The 24,523-nt window shown below is 42.0% G+C and overlaps 1 protein-coding gene and 1 long non-coding RNA gene across 5 annotated transcripts in view; one reads left to right on the top strand and one right to left on the bottom strand.

The window, feature by feature from the left end:
- The window catches only part of ARL15 (ADP ribosylation factor like GTPase 15), a 407,565-nt gene that overhangs the window by 14,027 nt on the left and 369,015 nt on the right, over window positions 1–24,523 (bottom strand). The gene's annotated exons all lie outside the window — the stretch shown is intronic.
- LOC123863667 (uncharacterized) lies at window positions 295–5,137 on the top strand. The gene is made up of 2 exons (XR_006795609.2): window positions 295–930; window positions 4,442–5,137. It is a non-coding gene; the product is annotated as an uncharacterized LOC123863667 (long non-coding RNA).

Raw genomic sequence — 24,523 nt, 5'->3', positions numbered from 1 at the left:
GAAGAAACTTTAAAGGTAGAAGGGACCTTAATCACAGTAGTCACCGCTGGTTACCTCCCAGCACCCAGGCAAATAAAGTTTTATTGGAACATAGCCATGCTTACTGACTTGTCTATGGCTGCTTTCACGCTACAACGGCAAAGTTGAGTAACTGCCACAGAGACAGTATGTTCCACAAAGCCTAGAATATTTACTCTCTGGACCTTCACAAACATTTGCCAATCCCTGACTAACGCGTTTGCAGCTTCCTGCTTTGTTCAGCAGGGGTACAATCAGTACCCGGCAGGGGTCTGGGGGGGCTGGCCACACTTGCTAGACCAGCTCGTCCCCACTCATACTTTAGGAGGCCAGAGAAGTTGGCCTTTCCAACCTGGCTAGGCTCCATAATTTCAGATGCTTTGGACTACAGTCTAGCAGGCAGAAGGGTCATAAAGCCGTATTTTTACCCCTCTGTGATCAGCCTGGGTTTCTTTTATGTGGACACTTCCTAAGAGCAACAAGAACTAGCCAAGGCACAGGGTCCAAGACCTGTCTGTTTCAAGCTTTTGGTGTCCTCAAGGATGGCTCTTAGTGCAGAGCAATACTAGTTATTGTTACTTTGCAGTTTTAAAAAGGAATGTACAATTTACTAAATATACAATGTCTAAAACCCAGTTTTTCCTGAAGCTATTATATTCAATTTAAAAAGCTTATCATTCTGTTTGTATATCTGGTAAGTTTTTTTTTTTTTTTTTAAAGATTTTATTTATTTATTTGACAGAGAGATAGAGAGCACAAGTAGGCAGAGAGGCAGGCAAAGGGGGAGGGAGAAGCAGGCTCTCCGCTGAGCAGGGAGCCCGATGTGGGACTCGATCCCAGGACCCTGGGATCATGACCTGAAACGAAGGCAGATGCTTAACCGACTGAGCCACCCAGGCGCCCCTATATCTGGTAAGTTTTAACAACACATCCAGGAAGTTGGATACAGTTTAGGTCCTTTTATAAACTTCGTTTAATTAACCACTTTTAAACATTTCAAAACTCCATTTATAAATTTAATATATTCAATCTTCCTTTTCAGCATTTATACTGTAATAATCAAAATGTCCTCAAGTAGTTAAGTAATCTTTTTTCCCCAGCAAGAACTCTTTAAGCATTTCTTAAATTAAATTTATAAATTCAATGACTCTCAAGCTCAGGTATTTCTTCTTCTTCTTTATTTTTTTAGGATTTATTTACTTGAGAGAGAGAGAACGTGTGTGCACAGGAGTGGGAGGGGCAGAGGGAGAGGGAGAGAGAGAATCTCAAGCAGATTCTGTGCCGAGCATGGAGCCTGGTACGGGCTTGATCTCACAGCCCTGAGATCATGACCTGAACTGAAATCAAGGGTCCAACACTCAACTGACTGTGCCACCCAGCCACCTCTCAAGCTCCGGTACTTTCTAATACTATTTACAAGCTTAACTGAATTCTCATACTTTTTTTTTTTTTTTTTACAGATTTATTTATTTTAGAGAGAGACAGAGTGTAAGAGTGGGGGTAGGGGAAGAGGGAGAGAATCTTCAAGCAGCCTCCCTGCTGGGTGTGGAGCCCCACACGGGCTTGATCTCATGACCCATGAGATCAGGACCTGAGCTGAAACCAAGAGTCAGGCGCTTAACTGACTGAGTCACCCACATGGCCCTCAAACCTTTCTATATAGGAGGCCAATTCTGAAGTAATTTATACATCTTAAATTATAATTACAAAGTGAATGTACCAGGTTGACCTAAATGTAATATATACTTGAAACGAAAGTATTAATATTGTAGATTTGTTATTTTATCATTCTTATACTCTTAATGTTAAGTTTTCCAGAGTTAAAAAGACTTTCCCATTAAGGAAACAACTTTCCATCCCAAGTGAAATGGGTTATCATTCCACACGTGGTTCTCACCTCATTGAACTTGAGCTGCTTTTCACAAACAGTTTTTAGACTGAAACGTGACTGGAGCTACAGATGTCCAGGGCAAAATTTTTGGGGTCACTCACTGTCAAGTTAGGCTCTTTATAAAAATAGTTGCCACATCAAAAAGAACCTCTGGCCTTCAAAGGGGATTGTTTGCTCCTGGATGTAAGTTATCGTTACCTATTTCATGGGTCTACTCTCAGAAGCAGACACCCGCTGCTAAGATTCTAAAGAATTTCCTTTACCACTTGCTTGGATTTTGCATTTCTTTAGCACACACTTTAACATCTTTTTATTCGGCTCTACAGATATTTATTTTTCATTTATTGAGCTATAATTTGCAGACTGTAAAATTCACCCTTGTAAAAGCATACAAATTAGTGATTTTTAGTATATTCATGGACACCTGCAATCATCACGGCTATCAAACTTCAGGACATTTTCACCACTCGAAAAAGAAACACCCCACCCATTAGTAGTCACTGCCCATTTGCCCTTTCCTCCAGCCCTTGGCACTCACTAATTTACTTTCTGACTCTAAGAGATTTGCCTATTCTGGACATTTCGTATAAATGGAATTATATAATACATGGCCTTTAGTGTCTGGTTTCTCTCACTTAGCATAAAGTTTTGTGTGACTACTTCTTTTTATGGCCGAATGATATTCCACTGTATGGACACACCACATTTTGTTCATCCATGTTCATCAGCTGCTGGACATTTGGGCTGTTTCCACGTTTTGGCTATTATGAATTCAGTTACATGAGCCACTACTTTCTCCTTCAAACAGGCTTTATAAATAATCATCGTATAAATTAATGAGTTAGGGGCACCTAGAGATTTGGATAATCTTCATTTTTTCATGTGTAAGACCTCAGTTCCTAGAAGGCATAGACAATGAAAAAAATTCTTTTGTATTCTCTGATGTACCCAGTACAATGCCAGACATTAGGAGGATACTAATTATTTTTAAGCAAATGTAAAGAGCTGAAACTAAAATGAAAAGGGCAACAAAGTACGTTCTTAGTATTTCATCTCAGATGAAAATGTTAGTAAAGGAAGGAAATTGAACACTGGAGAGAAGTTGCCACTCCTTTTAATTAAGCAGGCCAAGGTTTCATGCAGGAGGTGGGATTTCATGAACAGTTTCAAAACCTTAGGTCTAATTGGTTTAAACTCTATTATACATATGCCTACAGGCAGCTGCAATGAATTGTTTTGCAAACAGAAAAGTAGCTAACCCCTCACGGAAAATAGACCCACTCCAGAAATCTCAAGACCCAAAGGACACACATGTTTTGAGCTATTCCTTTAATCTGTGTCCAAACAAAGCATCTAATTCTTATCTCAGAGAATGGAAAGCATTGACATATGCAAAAAGAGAAGCATCAGACACTTGTCTTTGCATGCAGGTGCAGGCCTCCGACTTTTCAATAACATCTATAACATAGTCATTAATTACACAGGCAGCCAGGTTTCGACAGCATATCCTTTTCTTTTGCCCTCCTCTCTTTCCCTTCTGTAATCAATTCTATTCCACTCCTTCAAAAGGGCATTCGTTTTTGATACCAACACCTTTCCGGTGTTATACTTGATTCTGCACCTTCCATGCTTACGATAATACTTGGTTATGATTTACCTTAATTTCAGTAAAGCAAACACTGTAAGTAGGAAGAAACTTATCTATGAAAAACTTTTTCCTGGCAATAGAATATGGCTGTTTAAACAGTTCTACCTAGGGCGCCTGGGTGGCTCAGTTGGTTAAGCGACTGCCTTCGGCTCAGGTCATGATCCTGGAGTCCCGGGATCGCCTTCGGCTCAGGTCATGATCCTGGAGTCCCGGGATCGAGTCCCGCATCAGGCTCCCTGCTCGGCAGGGTGCCTGCTTCTCCCTCTGACCCTCCCCCCTCTCATGTGCTCTCTCTCTCTCATTCTCTCTGTCTCAAATAAATAAATAAAATCTTTAAAAAAAATAAATAAATAAACAGTTCTACCTATATGTATGAGAGCTAGTCAAGTATGTACTAGACAGGAAGGCAAGTTAATGAGTGAAAGCCCCAAACACATCAGAGACAACCAATTAGCTTGTCTGAAACACAGGCTTGTAAAGCTATCAGTAACTTATAAAATGGTCTGCTACACACGAGTAAAATGTTGTTTAAATGGCTTGCTTAACCAGATGCATTCACCATGAAATTGATTCTTTTCAGGTTATCTTTTTAAACTTAACACTCATTAACTGTGCATATTGAAATGGCTGGCTGGGTGGGAGAGTGGGTAGATTATCTTGGTATTGTAAAGTGCAGGCTGAGGATAGGAATTCCACACTTTTTGAGGTTAAGAGGTATTGGGGGAAAAACCCCATCAATTACCAACAGTTGTGTCTGCCTCAGTCACTGAAAAGGATCAACACACTTAGATTATTCCTCCTCTGCCTTGCTAAATGCTTAGCTTGGGATTGGTAGATGGGCTCTGAGGACCTTCCCGTGCTGAGAATACATGCTTTTGTGTTAGGAACTGCACCAGTTTTCGCCACAGCCTGTGATTCTGCAAAATGGCGCGAGAGCAAGACGACCCGGAGCCTGGTAGTTTTCAAATCCAACATCTGCCTCACAGTGATCAGCCTTCATCCCCCAAAGACCTACTTCACTAAACCATTTGAGGAAACTGGATGTTAGCTGACCCATGAACGACAATCACCATACTGTTTCATATTTCGAGTTTTCTTAAAACACTATTGCATATTTTGAAATAGCTTTTTGGCTGTGTCTCATATTTAGCTTTTTTCTGTTATACAAGGTACCGTGCCACGAATATGCTTCAATAAGTTGTGACCTGATCAGACAACCAGAAGAGGATGCTTTGATTTTGACAGGACTAACTCTTCTTTCTGCTCGTTCAATATTGGTACCCTTCACGAAACCACAAGTTGGTCAACTCAAGGGATTCTTTGACTTATATATTAGGAAAAATATTAGGAAAAAATATTAGGAAATAGTAGGAAAAAAAGAAGTTGCAACAATGGTTTAAAGCTTGTTAAAAACACAAGTATGTTAAAAATAGTTTATATATTCTAGCTTATTTGGCTTTTGTAATAGACTATATATCCCCTATCTCAGTCTTGCAGCTGGGAGGTGTGGGGCAGGCAACAGTGGTAGTAACAAATCAAAACATTAATATATGGAACCCAAATAAACATGTTTAATACTGGCCTTGTGGTACTATCTGTCCTAACAACGACAACATTTACATGTTGGGACAGATTCAAATTCTTGGGCCTTAAACAGGAGACAGATATGGCAAGCCACGCATTGCTGAGCCGCCAATGGAGGGTGCCAACGGCCCTGTCCAGATGCAGAGATATTCAAGGGATGTTCCTGTCAGCAGTTTGTCCTCTGGCTCCAGCGAGGAGCCACCATGGAAACACTGGGAGGAAAAGGAAAAACAGGAAGGCGTGGAGAGACGGGGGAAAAGGCAGAAAAAACTGACAGCCACCTCAATAACACATCTGAGCAAGGGGAACAGGTAACAAATGGCCTTCGAACAAACTGCCATGTTGTTAGTCACAGGGAGAGAATTTCTTTTCCTACTGGCAATACGGCCAGCAGCCTAATGTCCTGGCAACTGAGAAATATGAGCTTGGAAAGAGGCTTGCAGGCAGTCTGAGGAAAGCAAAGCTGAGTGGTAATCCGTCCTGAGGAATTTTAGCCAAAAAAACCCACACAGGACTAGTTGAACTTAGAATAAAGCCCATGAAAGACAAGTCTGGAGAACATTACAATCAGATATAAAGAAAACACCAGGAGTGAAGGTTCCAAAAGCCACTGACTGGATTTAGCACAGCACTGTTAGCGTGGCCTCGTGTCCTAGTTGTCAAGCCAGGACTAGTCCACAGCATTAGTTCTCAACGGAGGGGAAAGGTGACCATACCCCTCAGGGGACATTTGGCAATGTCTGGAGGTATTTCTGGCTGTCACAATGGGGAGCAGGGGGCACGGTGTTTGCTGCAGGTGTCTTGTGGGTAATGGTCAGGGATGCTGCCCAACATCCTACAAGGCACAGGACAGCTCCCCCGCCCCTGCCCTCCCCACCCCCAACAAAGAACCATCTAGCCTGAGATGTCAATAATGCCGAGGTTGAGAAACTGTTCTGAACTGATCTTTTAAGGCAAAGTCAAAGAACAAAGGCCCCGCCAATGCTTCAATCTATGGTTTATCAGCATGAACCATCAGGCTCCCTCCCTGGAATCAGGGGGAGATTTAGGAACCGGATTAAGAAAGTACACCAGGAGCTATGTCAGGGTACAACTCTCTGTCCTCCCTTCTTGCTCAAAGTAGAAATCAATTGATCCTGGTGGGGACAAATCAAAACATTCAACTGGGCTAAAAGAAAGGCACCAAATCAACAGCCACCTTGCCCTCTTCCTACCGCTGACTACACATTCACTGTTTCAGGCCCCGGGGACACAAAGGTGAACAGACGTCCCAGGCCCCACGGAGCTTACTTGGAAGAGACCGACAGGTATCATGTAGGTGCATCAGTGACTAAGTGAAGTCAGATGGAATAAGGGCCGTGAAAAATTAGAAGGCCCCACGGCAATCATAACATTTGCCATAGAGCTGATCCAAAAGACAGACTGAGGGCATGATGTGAATTAAATATCAAGCAGTTGCAGGTAAGGACAAATCTTTAGCTGGGTTCAAAACAAAATTTCATACAGTTACAATAAAGGCTCCTTCAATTAACCTCCACTTAATCACCTAGACTTAACCGACTCTTCATTGCCCAGGTTCAAGATAATGATGGACGTTGTCTCCACAACGAATGCCCACGCCCTGTGGGCACAGCCCCAGATGAAGCTGGCCGCTCACCTGATGCTCACAGCGGGGCACCTCCCCGGCACGTCTGCGCGCCTCTGCTGCTGGGCTCTTTCACGGTTCTTGTTGAAAGCAACCGTATTTGTTACTGTATTAAGTCATTTAATTCAATATGGCATCAGTGGATGAAATAGGAAGTTGAGAAGAGAATTTCTGTTTCTATGAAACACTAGGTGGAATGTGTTCAAAGAACTCACCAAAAACAAACTGCTGTCAAATCAGATTTAGGGGAGACAACCATCAAGAACTATCGTTGTGAATTGCTTCCCACGTGTCTTTAACTTACCATCTTACTTTATCTTATGGTTCTATTTTAAAGAAATGGGAACTGAAAATCATAGATAATGGCTGTATTTTGTGCAAAAAATAGGATACAGAACTCTGATTAGTGGCCACGTACTCAGAGAAAAGGCACTGGCCCAATATCAGAAGATTAGTACCATTTGTATGTTTTAAGTTAAATTATTTAGGGTATACATTTACTTTATGTTTTTAATGACAAGACATTGGCCAACTCTTTATTAATTGTTCAACTACCAGTTCAGATCAGGTCAGATAAGGGGGCTTCTAAGTCTCAAATCCCACTTTTTATTCTGTCTGAATCGAAAGCCTTCTCAGGGGGATGTCATTAACACCTACTTCAGTCGGAAGTTGAGAGTGTTACATAAAATCATGTCCGCTGTCAGAATCAATACTAGTGTCTATCACCTCAAATCCTTTCATGAAAGAAAGCAGAGTATAAATAAAGAAAATACTCAAATCCATATTGATACCCACACCCCTGCAGTCTCAAGTACCACCCCTTCACATCTCTGAGCTCACATTATGGTTAAAACTGGATACTTTGTTGTCAAAGACAGTATCTTTTAACAAAATAAACATTATGTTATTTTGAATGTATCTGTAAAATATTTTCTAAGTAGAACTTACTCCCTATTTTCTAGACTCAGAAATGCAAACAGAATTATAAAGTACTTTTCTTAGCCGATGCCCTGGATTTCTATTTCCCTGCGCTTACAGCTCTCTAGGGAACAAGCAATGTGAGTGCTCTGAAGAACACTCTTATTTTACCTTGAAGTTATTATCTGTTTCTTTATACCTTTATCACATACCCATGAGTAAGATGGCAATTCTACCATAGTATTTAAAAATAAAAATCATATAATGACAAGACCTGACAAACGATGGCTCAGGCTGTCTATTTTTAACTAGAAGTGTCAATAATAAAATAAAAGGATGTATGTAAAATGGTATTTACCTCTGTGTGTCACAAATTTATTTTTAGTGAATGAATTACCTGATACCCTGTCTTTATCGTTTAACATAAGAGGATCCAGGCTTCAAAGCCCTCAAACAGGGTTTGTAAATTTTAGGTGTGAGTTCATGACAGAAAGATGTGGCTCTAGAGAAAAAAAGGAGAGGAGAAATAAATTCTTGCCTATTTGACTCCAGGTTCTCATCCAGACATACAACACGCATAACCTGTGCACTTCTTAGCAAGTTAAATGCAGCACACGGTTTTCATAAAACATTCGGGCGAGCTGAAATCTCTCACAGCTGCTAAAATATTTGAATCCTGACTTCTCATATGAAGTCACAGACACTGAGTTTGTAGTAACCTGGTCCCAGGTTGAACGGCTTTTCGGTGCTATCAGAAGGGGCAAGCTGATGTGATAAACTGTGGGGACGTCTGGAATGCCCTACGGGCACTGGATCCAAGGCTTGGGTCAGTAACCAAGAGCACTGTGTTCTGGAATGGAGTTTGCCTGGTTCTGACGTGACCACTGACCCTGGGAGGCACAAAGACACAGGACACTTCCCATTTCAACCTGAGGAAAGAGAAGGAAATGGAACAAGCGTGAACAGCATAATGGGCAGAAGTTCTGAACAGGAGACGGAGATAAAAGTGAACTAGACTAGCTGTTCTCGCTCTTTCTCTCTTTAAAAATTGGTTATTAAGCCAAAGACTTATTTAAAGCACTGAAAGATGCAATTTATGAACTAGCACTCATGGAAGAACTGAAGAGAGTTCCCTAAATGAGCAAATCATTGTATTCTTGCAGGCAAGAATTTGGAATGGCTTGCATAACTATCTTAATGGTTTTAGATTCTTATGAAATATTACAAATTAGACTCTTATGGTTCAGGTTTAAGAAATTCATTTGCGCTGTATCATAGATGTTTAAAAATATTCCTATATCTGCACAAAGCATAAAGAAAAAAAAAAAACTCTCTGGAAAATCATGTGCCCCTTGCACACCCAATATTCCCCTCCTCTTTTCCCCCACCCCCCAGAATCCTTCCCATCTGCCAGCTGGGTTTCATTTTAAGAATTTCACACTGAATATAAAGTGCTATTTTGACCATGTGGCTCCAGAAATGTGAATTTATAGTCTATTCAGATCATACACCAATGACTGACAGAGAGGGGATTAACCAACTGGATGCGATGAAGCCGCTGCCTCTTCCTTCAGGTTGCTTTAAGTTTCCAGGAAAGGATGATCACCCGCACACTGCTTCATTGAGGCTGGCAAAAAGTCGTCTCCGAGCCCGGCACTTGCCTTTCACTTTTCTAGTAGTTGGCCGCTCTACCCTGGAACTCCACCCACCCCCCAGGTTCCCACTTTCCATCGATTTCCCCATATGGAAAATGAGAACACTCAAGCTTGCTTTCTTAGACACCCCTTGCAACAATGTTCCATTTACTGACACATAACACATATGTATAATTCCTGGTCTTCAGGTGTAAGGGTCACATTTTGGGAAAGTATGTGTGTGTAATCTAGTTTTCTGGGGTAAGGACCAGCAATGCCTAACAACTTACACAAAGGAAAGACTCTTTGCATGTAGTATTTCAGAGATTGTTGGCAAGTCTTGGCCATCTAGAAATGTTTCAAATACCAGTGCTATTTAAGCTTTTCCAAAAGTAGTTCTATTTTTTCAACGGTGACCCATCTTGTTTCACACTTATCATCCCCAAGTATTGTCTTAGGCATAAAAGTGTGACTATATAATCAGATTTTCTAAATCTTTCTTTTTGCAACTTTAGGATCATGCTGTTCCTAGGACTCTATACACTCAATGCACAGTTAAGTAACACTATAAAAGAGATTACTTCTCTGTTCAACAGAAGACCAACGAAAGGGTACGTAAGCATCGAATTTCAAGAAGGGTGTGCGGAATGTATTCAGATGTGATACTGTAGCCAGCCTCAAAATTAATGAACATATTTACATTTGTAATACACATACACATAAAAGTTAACATCAGAGGGGAGGTCGACATCATCAGCAAAGTGCAAGCTTATTGCATCCCATCAGGTTTGGTCCTGTTCAGAACAGGAAAGGCTCTGCTCAAGATGGGGGCTATAGTTTCTAAGTTATTTGAGAGAGGTAACAATGCCTTGCTCCCTTCCCTCAAGACAAAACAAACAAATAAGAACACTATAGAAAATCAATTATAGTTAAGGGACAATTTCTCCTACTTGCCAGCATAATAAATACATGTCCATTAAAAAAAAAAAAACCACCAATCTCACACATTTAAGTTTTAGACACACTATCTAAACAGTTAAGAAAGTCATTTGAGAGCAGAGAAAAGTGTGGAAGGAGCCACATCACACTGGTAACAACGAAGGGAAGATTTTAACTTTTTCTTAATGTGCCCCTGAATTACTGGACTTGAAACGATGAGCTCCTGTAGTTTTTATGCTTTAAAACATGAATAAAAACATACATATGAACAAATCAAAGAGCAGAAAGGGCATTTGTAGAAAGAAACTAAAAATATACCTGTATGTAGAGACATATAAAAGAAGGTAACTGGCTCACAGTAGAGGCTTAATAAATAGGCGCTGTATGAATGTGAAAAAACAATAAAAATTAGCCTCATGTGGTACTAGCGACTGAAATTATAAGAGTGTGCTGAAGTCTTCAGGAAGGCGGAGACAAGACCACCACTCAGGATTCTTACCTTTCACAACTGAAAATCTAACAACACACTCTCACCAGCCTGCGAAGTTCCTGTGTGGGTCTTCCAGTCAGGAGGACCAGTACTTCAGGTCCCGGGCAAGGAATGGGACCTGTGAAAGTCTGCTCTTCATTGGACCCCCTTCAGAGAGAAGAGCGCAGCCTTCCTCCACAGGATGTCTGACGCTAACCTTGAATGACGCCCGAGTATAGCCTGCGGAAGGCTATAAAGTCTCTTCCCCACATTTTAGTACTAGGGTCTTCACTTAATGTCGGCCCCAGAAAAAGCCACAAAAAATTGAGAACTACATTTACCGTAGAAGTGTTGTCATGGGTTACTCATTAATTCATTAGGTATCTATCTTATAAAGTCTTTTCGAATTGTGGAAGACAGCTCTTCCCTGTGGCAGCCATAGCCTCCTCTTTTCCGATACGGAGAAATACAGCACAGATCACGATTCCTCCACCTTTTTTCAGAAACGCAGAGTGCTGAATATGAAACCAAAGTCCAGCACTGATTTAACCTATAGGGTTGATGTTATTCTAGTCTCCTCTTCTTTGTCCTGATCTCCTACTTTAATTTTTTATTATTATTTTCATGTGAGTCACTTTAAATTCTCTGTGGACAGAAGCAGTGTAACTACACAGACAAATAAAAATCAAGGAACATCTCCATCTGGAGTGAATAGTAACATTCCATCTCTCGTGCTTGGCACTATTACTGAACAGAACACACCAAGCTTCATTGAAAGTCACTAGGTCTTGAGTCATTCTCACTATTTTAGGGGTTCTTAAAAGTGCTTGTCAACACTATTACCAAGGAGCATGGACTCCGATTCTTCAGAACTGCCTCAGTTATAAGAAAACTCAGCTGAAGTTAATTCATTTTAAGAATGGATTTTATGTACCACAGGAGGAAAAAATTCTTCAGATCAAATCCCTTGCAGAGAAATCCAAGGGATTGTTCATTTTACTGTATAAAACACACGATGCTTAAAATACAATTTTTCAGATTTTCCCCCCTCCTCTTTTAGGCGGTGCTAGCAGTGCTTACATAGAATTTTTTTTTCCCCTGTGGTGTTTCTGGGTGATGGGATTTTAACAGCACTGTCCAGCTCTTATTATCTTCTAGGCCAGATATCAGATGTCCTGTGGCATTTTAAATGCCACGTGATCAAACCACACAACACCCTCCAAAATAATCTTCTGGGGGCAGGGGTGGGGGTGGGGCGGCTACGGAATCTAAAATCAGCAAAGTTAAGTTATCTTTAGCTACAGGACTTTGGCCAAACCCTGTGAGATAAATAAAATCTGCCTTTATTCCTCTTTTTCCACCTTCTTTTCTAGTAAATCCTTTCTGCAATCCTAGGGACCCCAGGCCTCTGTATATCTTACTATGTGTCAGGTACTCTTTAAAAATATTTTAAAAATAGGGGGGCCTGAGTGGCTCACTCATTTAAGCATCTGCCTTCGACTCAGGTCATGACCCCAGGGTCCTGAGGTCGAGCCCCGCATCGGGCTCCCTGCCCAGTGGGGAGCCTGCTTCGCCTTCTCCTGCCTGCCACTCTGCCTACTTGTGTGCTCGCTCTCTGTCAAATAATAAATAAATTTAAAAAAAATTTTTTAAATCTATTACCTCATTAACCCTCATGTCAACCCACTGAGGGAGGCACTGGTAGGACACTGAGGCTCGGAGAGGGTAAGCAGTGTGACTGGGCAGTGGGGGCAGGACGTGGGGGCAGGATGTGGGGGCGGTGTCTGGCACAGCAGAACTCCGCTGTGTGTTAGCGGGGCGCACACGGAACACAGGGAGGCGGGGCTGCGTGAAAGACCAGTGACAATGAAAGGAAATGCAGTCCAACAGAATGGAGTAGCTTCAGGCACCTATAGTAAGGCTGGGATAAGACCTGGTTACGGTGCCTCCTGATGTTCCTTAAAAATCAGTCCGCGTAGACGGCCACTCTTCCACACGGGCAGACTCCTGTGTCCCCAAGTTACTAGCCAAACTGGGCTTATAGTCAGTCCTTAAATCCATGTTGCCCTTCCCATAGATAAGCTCTTTGCTCAAGGCATGACCTTGTCCTAGAAGACCCTCCGCTCTGTCTCCATGTGGGTGGTAGCTTCGCGTCATCCTTCACTGGGCTGAAGCCAGAACTACCCAGGTTTCAATCTCTGCTTTACCACTTACTAGGTGTTTGACTTGGGGTAAATTTCCTAACTCTTCTAGGCCCAAGTTTCCACATTTGGGAAATGAGTGTGGTAATAATTATAAGAATAATACCTCCGTTCACAGAAAGGCCCGACTGAATTAGGTGATGGAAAGCATTTAGAGTAGTGCCGGGCGCTATTTCACGACCGTTTCCACCACCCCTCAGATCCTGCTCTCACTTGTGCTCAGTACCCAGCTCAAAAGCCTTCCTTTAGAGATCCGCCTTCTTGGAGATCCTGTAGTCCCTTGGCTTTATCATTCCAGTGGTATTTACCCTGTATCGCTGCAAGTATTCACATGGTCTTGAAGTGCGATTGTTTATATATATGTTTATAAACAAGCCCGCCCCTGATGAAATCATAACCCCAGAGGTTTAGACTAAACATAAACTTTTCTTCTTTCACCTTATCTCCTTCTCTTCCCTTCTGTTGAGTGTTTTAATCAGTTCATTATTCATATACCCCAGAGAGTGGGTAGAACAAGGAAATAGGAGAGAAATGAGAACACACACACACTATTTATAGTTCCCTATTAGATCATTCAATTTAAATCTACCAACGTTCCCGATCTCCTTCTCTGAGCAAAGCTTGCCTGGGCTGCAAAGAAGGTGGAATACGGTCCCTGTCCTCCTAAGACTCACAGTCTTGATCAGGTGAAAAAAACATGTCCCTAACTATGCAACCTGAATCCCAACACTACTTAAACCTATGTCTCAAAGTGCGTGCTCCCTCTCCGAAGACACCAGGTACCAATTTTCCCATCCCGGGGCTGCTACTTACTCAACTCATCCATTCTGGAACCTCCCTCCCCTTCTCTGGTCACCTCTCTTTGTTTTTTTTTTCAAATGTCCCCTCCCCCAAGAATTCACTGCTCCCTCAGCTGTATATTCATTCATTTATTAACTGAGTATTTTTTAAGGTCTTCATCTCCCCTGCTAGAGTACAAATTCTCCAGGAAGAAGACATGGCTCAGGGCACTGGGCCCAAAGCAGGCCCTGTCACTCATCTTAGTGAATCCCACATCTGGAGCAGGGTCTGATGGGGGGCAGATGCTCAGGGAGCATTCCTTCCTTGCCCTGGCCTTCTGGGCAGAGATGCTGGGGCAGGGCACTGCCAAACAGAACTGCTGGAGAGAGGAGAACCACCAATACTTCTGCAGACACGGCAGCCAGGATTACCTGTAGTTTCTATGTATTCATGTGGTAGGGGGCTCTATTACAGGCCAGGCACAGTGCCGTGGGGCAGAGAGACAAACCGGGGCGGGGGGGGGGGCTCTAGGGAGAGAAAGACAGTAATTAGGAAGTGTGCTCCCATGTGTAAAAATGGCAGTGTGCAGAGAGGAGGGTGTGAGGTTTACTTATCTTGACAGTTGCTAACCCATTTGAGAGCTCATTGTATTTATAAATTATGAGAAAATAATATGAAGGAGCTCTAAAACTAGAGTCCTCATGTCTAGCATTAAACAGCGCTGACATATTTTATTTTGCAGAGAATATGCCTGACGGTGTTTTCGATAGCTACTTTTATAACCCAATCAATAAGAGATCTCTATTTCAGCTGCCACACTACTCATTTATTTTAGTTGTTAAATTTGAGACAGTGAAAGGAAGACATTTTAAATATGCATCCCTGTCACATTCACTCTTTTTTTTTTTTTTTTTTTTTTAGAATGATGATCCAAAACCAATAGATTCAACCATGGCATCACATATTTTGTATTTACTGCATTGAGTAAGAAAGATAAACTACTTTATTCTCAAGTTGGCTTTTGACTTGTCAGGTGACTTTATGTGGTTCACCTACTGCTTCCCCATTTGGCTTCTCCTATTCCAAAGGAGAAACTCTAAAACTTACTCATTAAAAAAAAAAAAAAAATCAGAACAGATTTAATTAAGAGAATACCTTAAACTCAACTGGGCTATATGCAGGTGAAGAGTCAAAACGCAATACAGAAAGAAAAACAGAAAATTAGGTTCCAGAACACAAAGTATCATTTTCTCAGAAATTTTTACTATGACAGAAGTGGATGGATGATACATCTCTAAAGGTTTTTGTACTAAGCCTGCCCAGCAAATACACAGCGAACCTAGAATGTTCCGATAAAAACATAAAGGTAAGGGGATCTCATGGGAAGCCAGGAAAAGGCTATATGATTGGTAAAGACCCAACATAATTTCCTCCAAAGGCTGTTAACATCACAAGGAGTCACAAAACATTACACTGAGCAAATTAAGTCCTGACTGGTCATTAAGGAAACTCACACAGCCCAACATCTGATGTCTTACCATTTCGTTTTGCTCTGCACATCAAAGGGATGGTGGACCTCTAACCCAAGCTTCTGATATTCAGTAATTGCCCATTCATATTTATATGAAGGAGACTACTACAAAAGATATCCATAAAGCTTCAGTTTGCTCTGGATTCAACATCTAAGGGAAGAGACAACAGTTTCATTTTCTTTTCTTTCTGGGAAACAAAAGCATCAGATAGGAAAACCTGTCCCTTTGGAAAGATCAGCCATTTGTTGTCTAGAAGGAAAGCAGGCAGATAAGGGAAAGCGGATATCTGGACTTGTCTGAGAAAAGCCTTTCAGGTCCAACCATAGCAACTTATTTGAGAGCTCTAAGTCATTAAATGTGTCTCTGATAGCACTTCACATATGAAGATTAGTGGAACACACCAAGAGATTGAATCATCAAACAATTCTCTTAGGAATTTCAACATAGCTGATCTGATACAGAATTACTCCAAAGGCCCAAGCCTGCATGGGATCCTCGTAGAGATAAGATACAGACACCTCTTAGACAAGGCCTTCATTCTTCAGAAATGGAAGCGCAAACCAAGGACTGTCCATCAACAGCATCCTCAGTGTTTATTAGGAGTCTACACATACCCTGTGGGCACTAACCAAACACAAAAAAATCTAAATAAAGTCTTTGCCTTCACAGAGCGTACAAATGAAGAAGGCACTTCCATCCTCCTTCCCATTCCAGAGACTACTCATCAGGAAACAGATCTCCCTTAAAAAATGCTACTAGTTTATATCCTTAAATCCTTATTGATCCAGAAAATAGAGCTCTTCCAATTTCTGGCTTGAGAAGAGCAGCTAAATGAACCTCTTCTGATATTGAGAGGAGTTGCTGGATAGCTTTTCTGCATTGCCTCTAGAAGGACTTAACATTGCTCTAATCCCTCATTTATCAAACTCCTTCACCAGAGGAGTGAAGGGGGCCCTTTTGCTTCTTATTTTATGAGTCTGCCAGGAGTGAATTGGCAATCAAAACTGGAGCTAAATTCCTCAAAACACTTTTGGTAAATAGACATAAGACAGCACTGTGCTTACACATATTGCCTATTCTAAGCTATCAATCTTAAACTGAGACTGGGAAGAGGCTCTGCATTTCTCATTCTTAGAAATCACATGGCATATGCAATAAGAACATATGGCCACAAGATAGCTGAGGCTTCGATTTGTACCAAAGCCAAGAAAACTAGACGCCCAAGTGTATCACTACTAATGAATTAGGGAATAATGCAGAGAATTTGCCGAGAGAAGGGAAATATAGACAGAGTTGGAAAAAAGCAGACATTTTAAAGGTATCTGGCACTGGGGCCATATCAAAAATATTTACATAAATGTGATAATGAGAGTGATTTAGATTTGGGGGGTCATGTAGAAGAGAGGTTTCTCAAACTCAGTGGAATTTCAACAAGTATCAAAGATGATAGTAAGGCTTTTTAAAATGCAAACAGGGGATTGCGTATTAATAAATATGAAGCTCTTAAAATCTGGTTCTAAAGTAACAGCAAGCAACACCAGCCCCTGGCAAACGTTTAGTAAATGAAATCAAAGAGTCAGTATCTGAAAGAATGTTAAGTATACAAGGCAGATGAGATTTTGAAATAACAGCTTTCATTTGAGGAATGGACTGAACTCATACATTCAAAGGTGAGAGGTGTAACTTGGTGAGTCTGACAGTAAAAAAAGACTTTTTTGTATTTCTTTTGAAAGTCTGATACACTTTAAAAGCATCAACACAAATCTATAATTGCACAGTTAAATTAGTCCAAGTACCTATGCAATCGATCTGGATTTCTATTGGGCTTTTTATTTCTTTCCTTGGTTTTGTCCTCAGTTGGAAGGAACACTTCAATGGTTTATCTTAAAAGCACCAGGTGTGGGTGAGCATTCACTGGGCAACTGTAGAGGGCATAAAACGCCCTTCAAAACACCTTCCCTTCTGGGCTTTTGTAATCGATCACCACCAATCTCTGTGAAAACAGGAACCACATTGCAAAGATCAGCAGTCATGCAGTTTTCTTTAACAACTTCAAGGACTGAATTGTAAGTCTGCGATGTGTGTGCAAAGGTGTCATACAATGTACTGAGTAGTAAATAGCAAAAGCCCTTCCCGTGACACTCCCTCAACTTGGAAGGAATTAGGGAAGCCATTGAAATGAACGTAGAATGGTTTGCAGAACCTCTGAGTGTTCACAGCACGTTCTACAAATGCAAGGCTAGCCGCCCCTTGTAAAAAGCAGTGCACTCCTCCTGCCCATGGGACTCACTCCAGCTGAGTGCAGAACAGCAAGGAGCACATTTATTCTTCTTAGAAGGAAGAAAAGAAAAAAGATGAAGCTAGTGCTGTACAAACGATAACATGAGGGAGAAGAAAGTAGTGGTCGAGGGACATGAGAGAGGATGGGAAAGAATAAAAGGTCTGAGCAGCATACCTGCGTGTGCCGTTTTATAAACAGGCTAAGATTTCCAGATGAAAGATCTGTGGCAGGTGGAACACTTCTACAGAAAGGCCTCAGGGAGGGGAGCAGGGCAGGCAAAGGGGCTGACATCGGGTCCCAGAATGCCACCTGTCTGAATCATCCCACCTGCTTCTCGTGCCAATGGGCACTTGAGTTACCACCTCTGACCCCCATACCAGTGTTCTGCTCCTCGAACCAGAAAGATCACTGTCCCACTGCTTTCTAACCATGTACTCCTGGACAAGTCACTTCACATCTTTCAGTTTTAGTTTCCCAATTTTTAAAATAGATAAATGACACCTGTCCTTGAAGGGCTCTGGTACAGACAGGGCACAAATACAGATAAGGTTCTTAGCACAGTGACTGCCAAGAGGAGGTGCTCAAAAGGGGATACTTTTATGAACAAAATTTATAATCACTTAACTAGATAGCTGGGATTCAAACCAAGGTCTTCTAACTCTGAAGCCCTTTTTTTCCTCTCCACTTAGATTTTCGGCTTTATTTTTTTCTTAAGCAGAATTAAAAATAAATAAATAAATAAAATAAATCTCATACCAAAGCCCCACACCATTTTGCCTTTCCTAAGTGCTTTCATAAAACTTTTTTGGGCTACTTTACCAACAATAGCCCACCCTGACAAACCTTTCCCCGCCTATATATTCAAAGTTGGGATGCAGCTGTGAACACGATGACATGTCTCACATCTTGTTTTGTGTTCTTAGCTTCCACTCAGTGTGTACCTCTGCCTGGTTGGTTTTCCAATCTCTCCCACGCAAGGTCAGTGTTTCTAGGGCTTTGTGCTCATTTGCATAAATCTCTGAGCAACAGCCAAAACGGTGGGCAGCACTGTGGTCTTTCCCTGGGTGCCCCTGGAATGAAAAAAACTACCAGACGACTTCTTGCGCCCAAGGCACTGTGGTACGTGCCTTAGACGTGGCGGCTGCAGCTAGTGCGCGTGTTTCTATGTCCTCCTCCTGGTGCGAAGGGCCAGACAACACGGCTCTGCCTCTTCCACGGCTGGGTGATGAGTGGTGCACACCCCCGTCACTCCCTGGAAGAAACAAGACCTCTGCGATCCTCCCTTCTATCATGCACCATCCTTGCTGTCTTTCTCCGGGAGACGTTGAACAAAGTGGTCCTGAGGACTGAGAGGACAGAGATGGAAGGGATCCAGATCCTTGAATAATTACAAGGAGCAGAGTGCCTCCACTGACCCACACAGGGCTGTGAGGGGACAGAGAAATAAACTATAGTGACAAGCCACTGAGACTGCAGACCTGCTAAGAAAGCAGCTCATAGCAATGTCCCCAACCAATACAGAAACAATCTCATTTACTCATAGTACAACTCTGTCAGGTAGTATTATCACCTGCATTTAACTCCTATGGGAACAGAGGCTCAGAGAGGTTAAGTAATTTGTCTAAGGGCAAACAGGTGATAAGGCTGACGTTCCAGCCCTAGGTCAGATTCATTCCAGAACCCATGTTCTTACCCATGGAAGTCTACTACCTCCCCAATAGCTATTATAAATGTGAAAGCAGAAACCCACATTATGGCATTTCCAGTTTTAACCTCGATCTTATGTTCCATAACAGAAGCATTTTATTTTCTCATTAAGTATAACAGAGACTAGTAAAAGTTAACACGGACTAAATTTTGTAGGTGACCTCACTCAGGGAGTGTCCGATTAATATATGTAAAACATTAAAAGCAGGACTTCATTAATGAAGCAAGGGTAGGGTTCCCAGGAACAAGCCATTTGAAAATCCACTGTGTCACATCACACGGCTTCTCAATACTGTGCTATTCAGGTTTCTTTCTTTTTCTTTTTAAAAAAGATTTTATTTATTTATTTGACCAGAGAGAGAGCACGTTAGCACACCAGCAGGCAGAGCAGCAGGCAGAGGGAGAGGGAGAAGCAGGCTCCCGGCTGAGCAGGGAGCCCGATGTGGGGCTCAATCCCAGGACCCTGGGATCATGACCTGAGCCGAAGGCAGACGCTTAACCAACTGAGCCACTCAGGCGCCCTACTTTTTATTTTTATATTTTAAAGATTTTGATTTATTTTAGAGAGCAAGTGCACACATGTGCATGCACATGTGGGGTGGGACAAAGGGGGAAGGAGAGGAAGAGGGAGAGAATTTCGAGCAGACTTCCTCTGGGCTGAGTGCTGAGCACGATAGGGGGCTAGATCTCATGACCCTGAGATCACAGCCTGAGCTGAAACCAAGGACCTGAGCTGAAAGGTGCCCCAAACCACTTCATGTTTTACTTAACCAGTAGAGTAGCACCATTTGGTTTGTGGGTTAGTTATTGATTGTCACCAACTAGCCACTTTTGTAACAAAGAAGACTAATTCTTCTAGCGTGTTGTCATAGTTTGAGTTTCTGCATGGCTTTCTCAAAATTTCAGTCCTTTCCTTCTTTAAGTCTGAAGCCTGTATTAGCTCTGTTTAGCACAGTTAATGTTTTCTGTTTTCTTGCCTGTGTTTAGTAACAAGGATGGAAAATAGTTCAGACGTGGTCCCTGTCCTAGAATCAGGAGAAGAATCTGATACGGTACTATAAAAGGACCATTGTTACGTACTAGTTCATGCTTTGTTTTTTTTTTTTAAAGATTTTATTTATCTTAGAGAGAGAGAGAAAGGGAGGAAGGGGAGAGAGAGGAGAGGAGAGGAGAGACAGAGAAGGTGAGTATGAGTGGGTGAGGAGCAGAGGGAGAGAGACACTCTCTCAAGCAGACTCCACACTGAGCATGGAGCCCAATGTGGGTCTCGATCCCACAATCCTGACTGAGATCCTGACCTGAGCCAAAACCAAGAGTCAGACACTTAACCAACTGAGCTACCCAGGTGCTGTTTTTTTTCCCCCTTAAATGACAACAACTATAATAACTTCGAGCAATCATTCTTGAATGTTCCCTTTCTATGCAGGTTATGCCTAGTGCAAGGGGAGTATCTGAAATAGGAAGGGGTAGGGCATGGACACTAACCAATGAGAATGGACCGATCAGCTGGTGGCAGTGCTGGAGCATGTTTCTAAAGGCTCCCAGCTAAATCAGGCTTTATCCCCTTGGTTATGGAATTGGGGGACAGCTCAGGAGGTTGTGAGGGGAGGACCAATGCAGTTTCTTATAGGGATGGGCCAGTACTTGACTATTTTAACAACTGGCCCATATGTAGTGATGCATACTGACAGAATACTGCCTTGACCCAGAGAAGGTGATGGAAACTCACCATCTCCATAGGACAGTCACTTTTCTACCTCTGTTGACAACTGAGCTGCGTAGATCCCAAACCAGACATACCAGAGAAAGACAACCTGAAAACTGTTCCCTTGAGAATATTCATTTTCCTTTACAAGCATTTGAAATAGGGCAGCACCCAATAAATGTTGCTGACTGACTGACATTTATTGAATGCCCAGTGTATACAAAGCATGTCCTGGGAAATTCATAAAAAGAAAATACAAATGACCTAAATTAAGCTTGCTGTTATTTTAATGATTGATGAAAAGAGCGGTCTTTTGGAGATGAGTATATAATCATAACTATACCCTAATGAAGTCTTGTGAAAAGATAGGTAACCCAAACTTAGGATCAAATATGTTTTACAGAGTGCTTCCCTCCTTCATTATTCAAGTTCTGGTCTTTGTCAGCTGCCACTGGTAAGGGTCAGGCAGAATAAAACTCCTATAACTCAAAACAAACAAATAACCATCCCCATACCTGAAAAAAAAACCAAAAAACCAAAACCTCACATGTACCCAGCTTGAAACTCAGTTTGCATTTGTGATCTGATTTTGACAATCATAGAACTTTACATCTGCATAAAGTATGATGCTGCTGCTTTTCAGGGGTGAGATGCCTCCCCCAAAGGGTACTTGGTAAAATGATCTTTGAGTGCTAGAGATGAATTATACACCCTGAAAGCTGTCAAATGCACAAAGCTGCCTCCAGTAAGGATGACTGACCTAAAAGCAACTCATTTACTAGTAACTTAGGCTGTGACATTCTTTCATTACTGGTATTTTCTTGGGCGTGTCAAGAAAAAGTCTTGTAATATCCAAAAATTGATCGAGTTTTATTGTTTAAACAGTAGTTTAAAAATTGGATTATTTTATCAGAGACCAGGTAAACACAGAATTAAAAAGACACAAACACTTGCAACCAAAGCTTAAGATCTTACTTGGGAAAAAAATTCATGAATGAAAATTTTCAATTAGAAAGCAGGGTATTGGAGATAAATGAGACACAACTATGAGTTCTCTTCCTGGTGTTAGATTATGACTTTCAGGAAAAGGAGGTAGTAAAAGCGTCGGGAGAAAGGTATTTGTCTGACATTGTGTCAGATTTCGTAAGGCCCAGGAGCACCTTGAGAAGTAACAGCTGGGAGGAGCAGACTGAGAGCTTTAGCAGTATTTGGAAAGTTGCCATCATGTCTCCTTAGCTTTCTTAAAAAGCATTCATTTGGTATTTGTCTTTTACTTTTATTAGCTTAAAAAATTTTAGCAGATTGTCACACAAATGACATTATGGGAGATATTCACAATTTTGTTGATTACTTTTCAAGCCGTTCTTAGTGTTACTTTAATTATTCTAAACAGCATTTTGGAATTGTTTAGATGAACTGAAAGTAAGATTCATTCCAAAGAAGTGATATGGAAAAAATATTCTTAGAGTCAGAATTTTAGAGCCAGAAGGGGACCTACAATTCTTCTAATTCAGTCCTCTCATTTTACAGATAAGGAGACCAAGACCCAGTTGGGTGAAATGGCTAAACCCAAAGTCAGCTAAGGTGATCCTAGGCACAAACCAGGATTCCTCACATTGAGTCTAACTTTCTTCCTACTAATGGTCAAGTCCACACTGCTTGTCCTCTTCTCATTCCCACTCAAGGCTGCTCATGGTGACCGCCCCACTCGTCCTCCCCGACAGAGGACAGCAACCAAGCTGTCTAGCTGATTGGCCACGGCTGGGAGGGAGCAAGGTGGTGGCAGTTCTCGCTCGCCAAGGATGCACATGCATTTACCTACCTACCCTCCTTTGGCCTTCCTCCCTCCCTTCCTCTCTCTCTTTCTTACTTGCCTTTCCTTCCCCTTTGTATGCTGCTTCTTTCTTCCAATTCTTATCAAATCCAGTGCAACTTGTGAGCACCTAAATAAGTGTTCATATATTCAAATCAGGAAACTGTTAAGTTAGACATGATGAAGAATTTGAATCACTCAAAAAGTGTTTTTAGGGGTGCCTGGGTGGCTCAGTCATTCAGTGTCTGCCTTCGGCTCAGGTCATGATCCCGGGGTCCTGGGATGGAGCCCCATGTCTGGCTCCCTGCTCAGCAGCAAGCCTGCTTCTCCCTCTCCCACTCCCCCCCTGCTTGTGTTCCCTCTCTTGCTGTGTCTCTCTCTGTCAAATAAATAAATAAAATCTTAAAAAAAAAAGTCTTTCTAATGCCTTTTAGCATTTGCACACAAGTCTTCTGCAGCCTTTAATCTGTTTCTCCTCTCAAGTTTCGGTTTTCAGGATTTTTCAGTTCTTAATCTCTCATTTACTTATTATCTGCCACACATGACAGACACTTCAACTTTTTTCTGGAACCTTTTGTTTGGTTCTTGTGCTTACTGACTTTGGGACTTTATGCAAGTCACTTAACCAGTTGCTTTGGGGGAAAAGTGATGGTACTGGATCTTCTAAACCTCAGTAAGCACTGACCACACATGCATTACGTGCCTAGGACCACAGGCTGCTCCTGGAAACTAAGCAGGGACAAGGAACTTTGGGTCTTGCTGGTTGTGCCTGAGAGCTCAAAATTAAAAGCATGTAACAAAGAGAGTGTGCAGGACCAAGCATAGAAGGTGAAAACTGAGCATTGGCAAAACCCCCCAAATCTGTGATTTGAATGAGGCTGTGGCAACTCAAGGTGGCCCCTGGAGCCTGACAGCCTGGGTTCAAATTCTGGCTTTGCCCTTTACTAACCACCCGACTTTGGGTGCATCTCTTCACCTCCCTGAGCTGCAGTGCCCTCATTTGTAAGAGAGTAAGAAGAAGAGCACATAGCCTTTAGGCTATCCTGTGGACTAGGTGAAAGCATTTAGCTCAGTGCCTGGCACAAACATCAGCTGGTAATAGTGCGTTCCACACTCACAAGAGAGTGCAGAGACGAGCTGATGGTGGCTCAAGCTCCTGGTGTCCTGATGGAGGAGGCAGGATTCGAGATGGAGCTCTGATTACAGTTGAGATTTGAATAGAGGACCTTGATTGCCAGAAACATTTTCAGGAGACAGAGAGCAATCTATGGGTCCTTGAGTAGTTTAGATATAAATGAGAGTGGTATTTTAAGATCAGCACTGAATTTTTTTGTGAAGATTTTTTATTTATTTTTATTTTTTTAAAGATTTTATTTATCTGACAGAGAGAGCACAAGCAGGGGGAGCGGGAGAGGGAGAAGCAGGCTCCCTGCTGAGCAAGGAGCCAGACACATGGGGCTCCATCCCAGCGCCCTGGGATCATGACCTGAGCTGAAGGCAGATGCCTAACCGACTGAGCCACCCAGGCGCCCTGAAGATTTTTTATTTTTTAGTAATCTCTATATACCCAACATGGGCCTTAAACTTATAAACCCAAGATCAAGAGTTACACACTCCACTGCCTTAACCCCCTGGACGCCCCTAATTTTTTTTTTTTAACTGCAAAGTAAATGTAAACATTTAGGTAGAAAAGCAATGTATCTTCTGGCTATGATCTTTCTTTCTGTAAAGGATCCCTTGGCTCCTCAGATCTTTTTT

Source organism: Mirounga angustirostris, unplaced genomic scaffold (genome assembly GCF_029215605.1).
Source record: "Mirounga angustirostris isolate CCGP_5_RB_7025 unplaced genomic scaffold, mMirAng1.0.hap1 SCAF_7, whole genome shotgun sequence".
NCBI lineage: Eukaryota > Metazoa > Chordata > Mammalia > Carnivora > Phocidae > Mirounga > Mirounga angustirostris.
The sequence above is the reverse complement of the archived record's forward strand: the minus strand, read 5'-3'. Positions and strand labels throughout refer to the sequence as shown.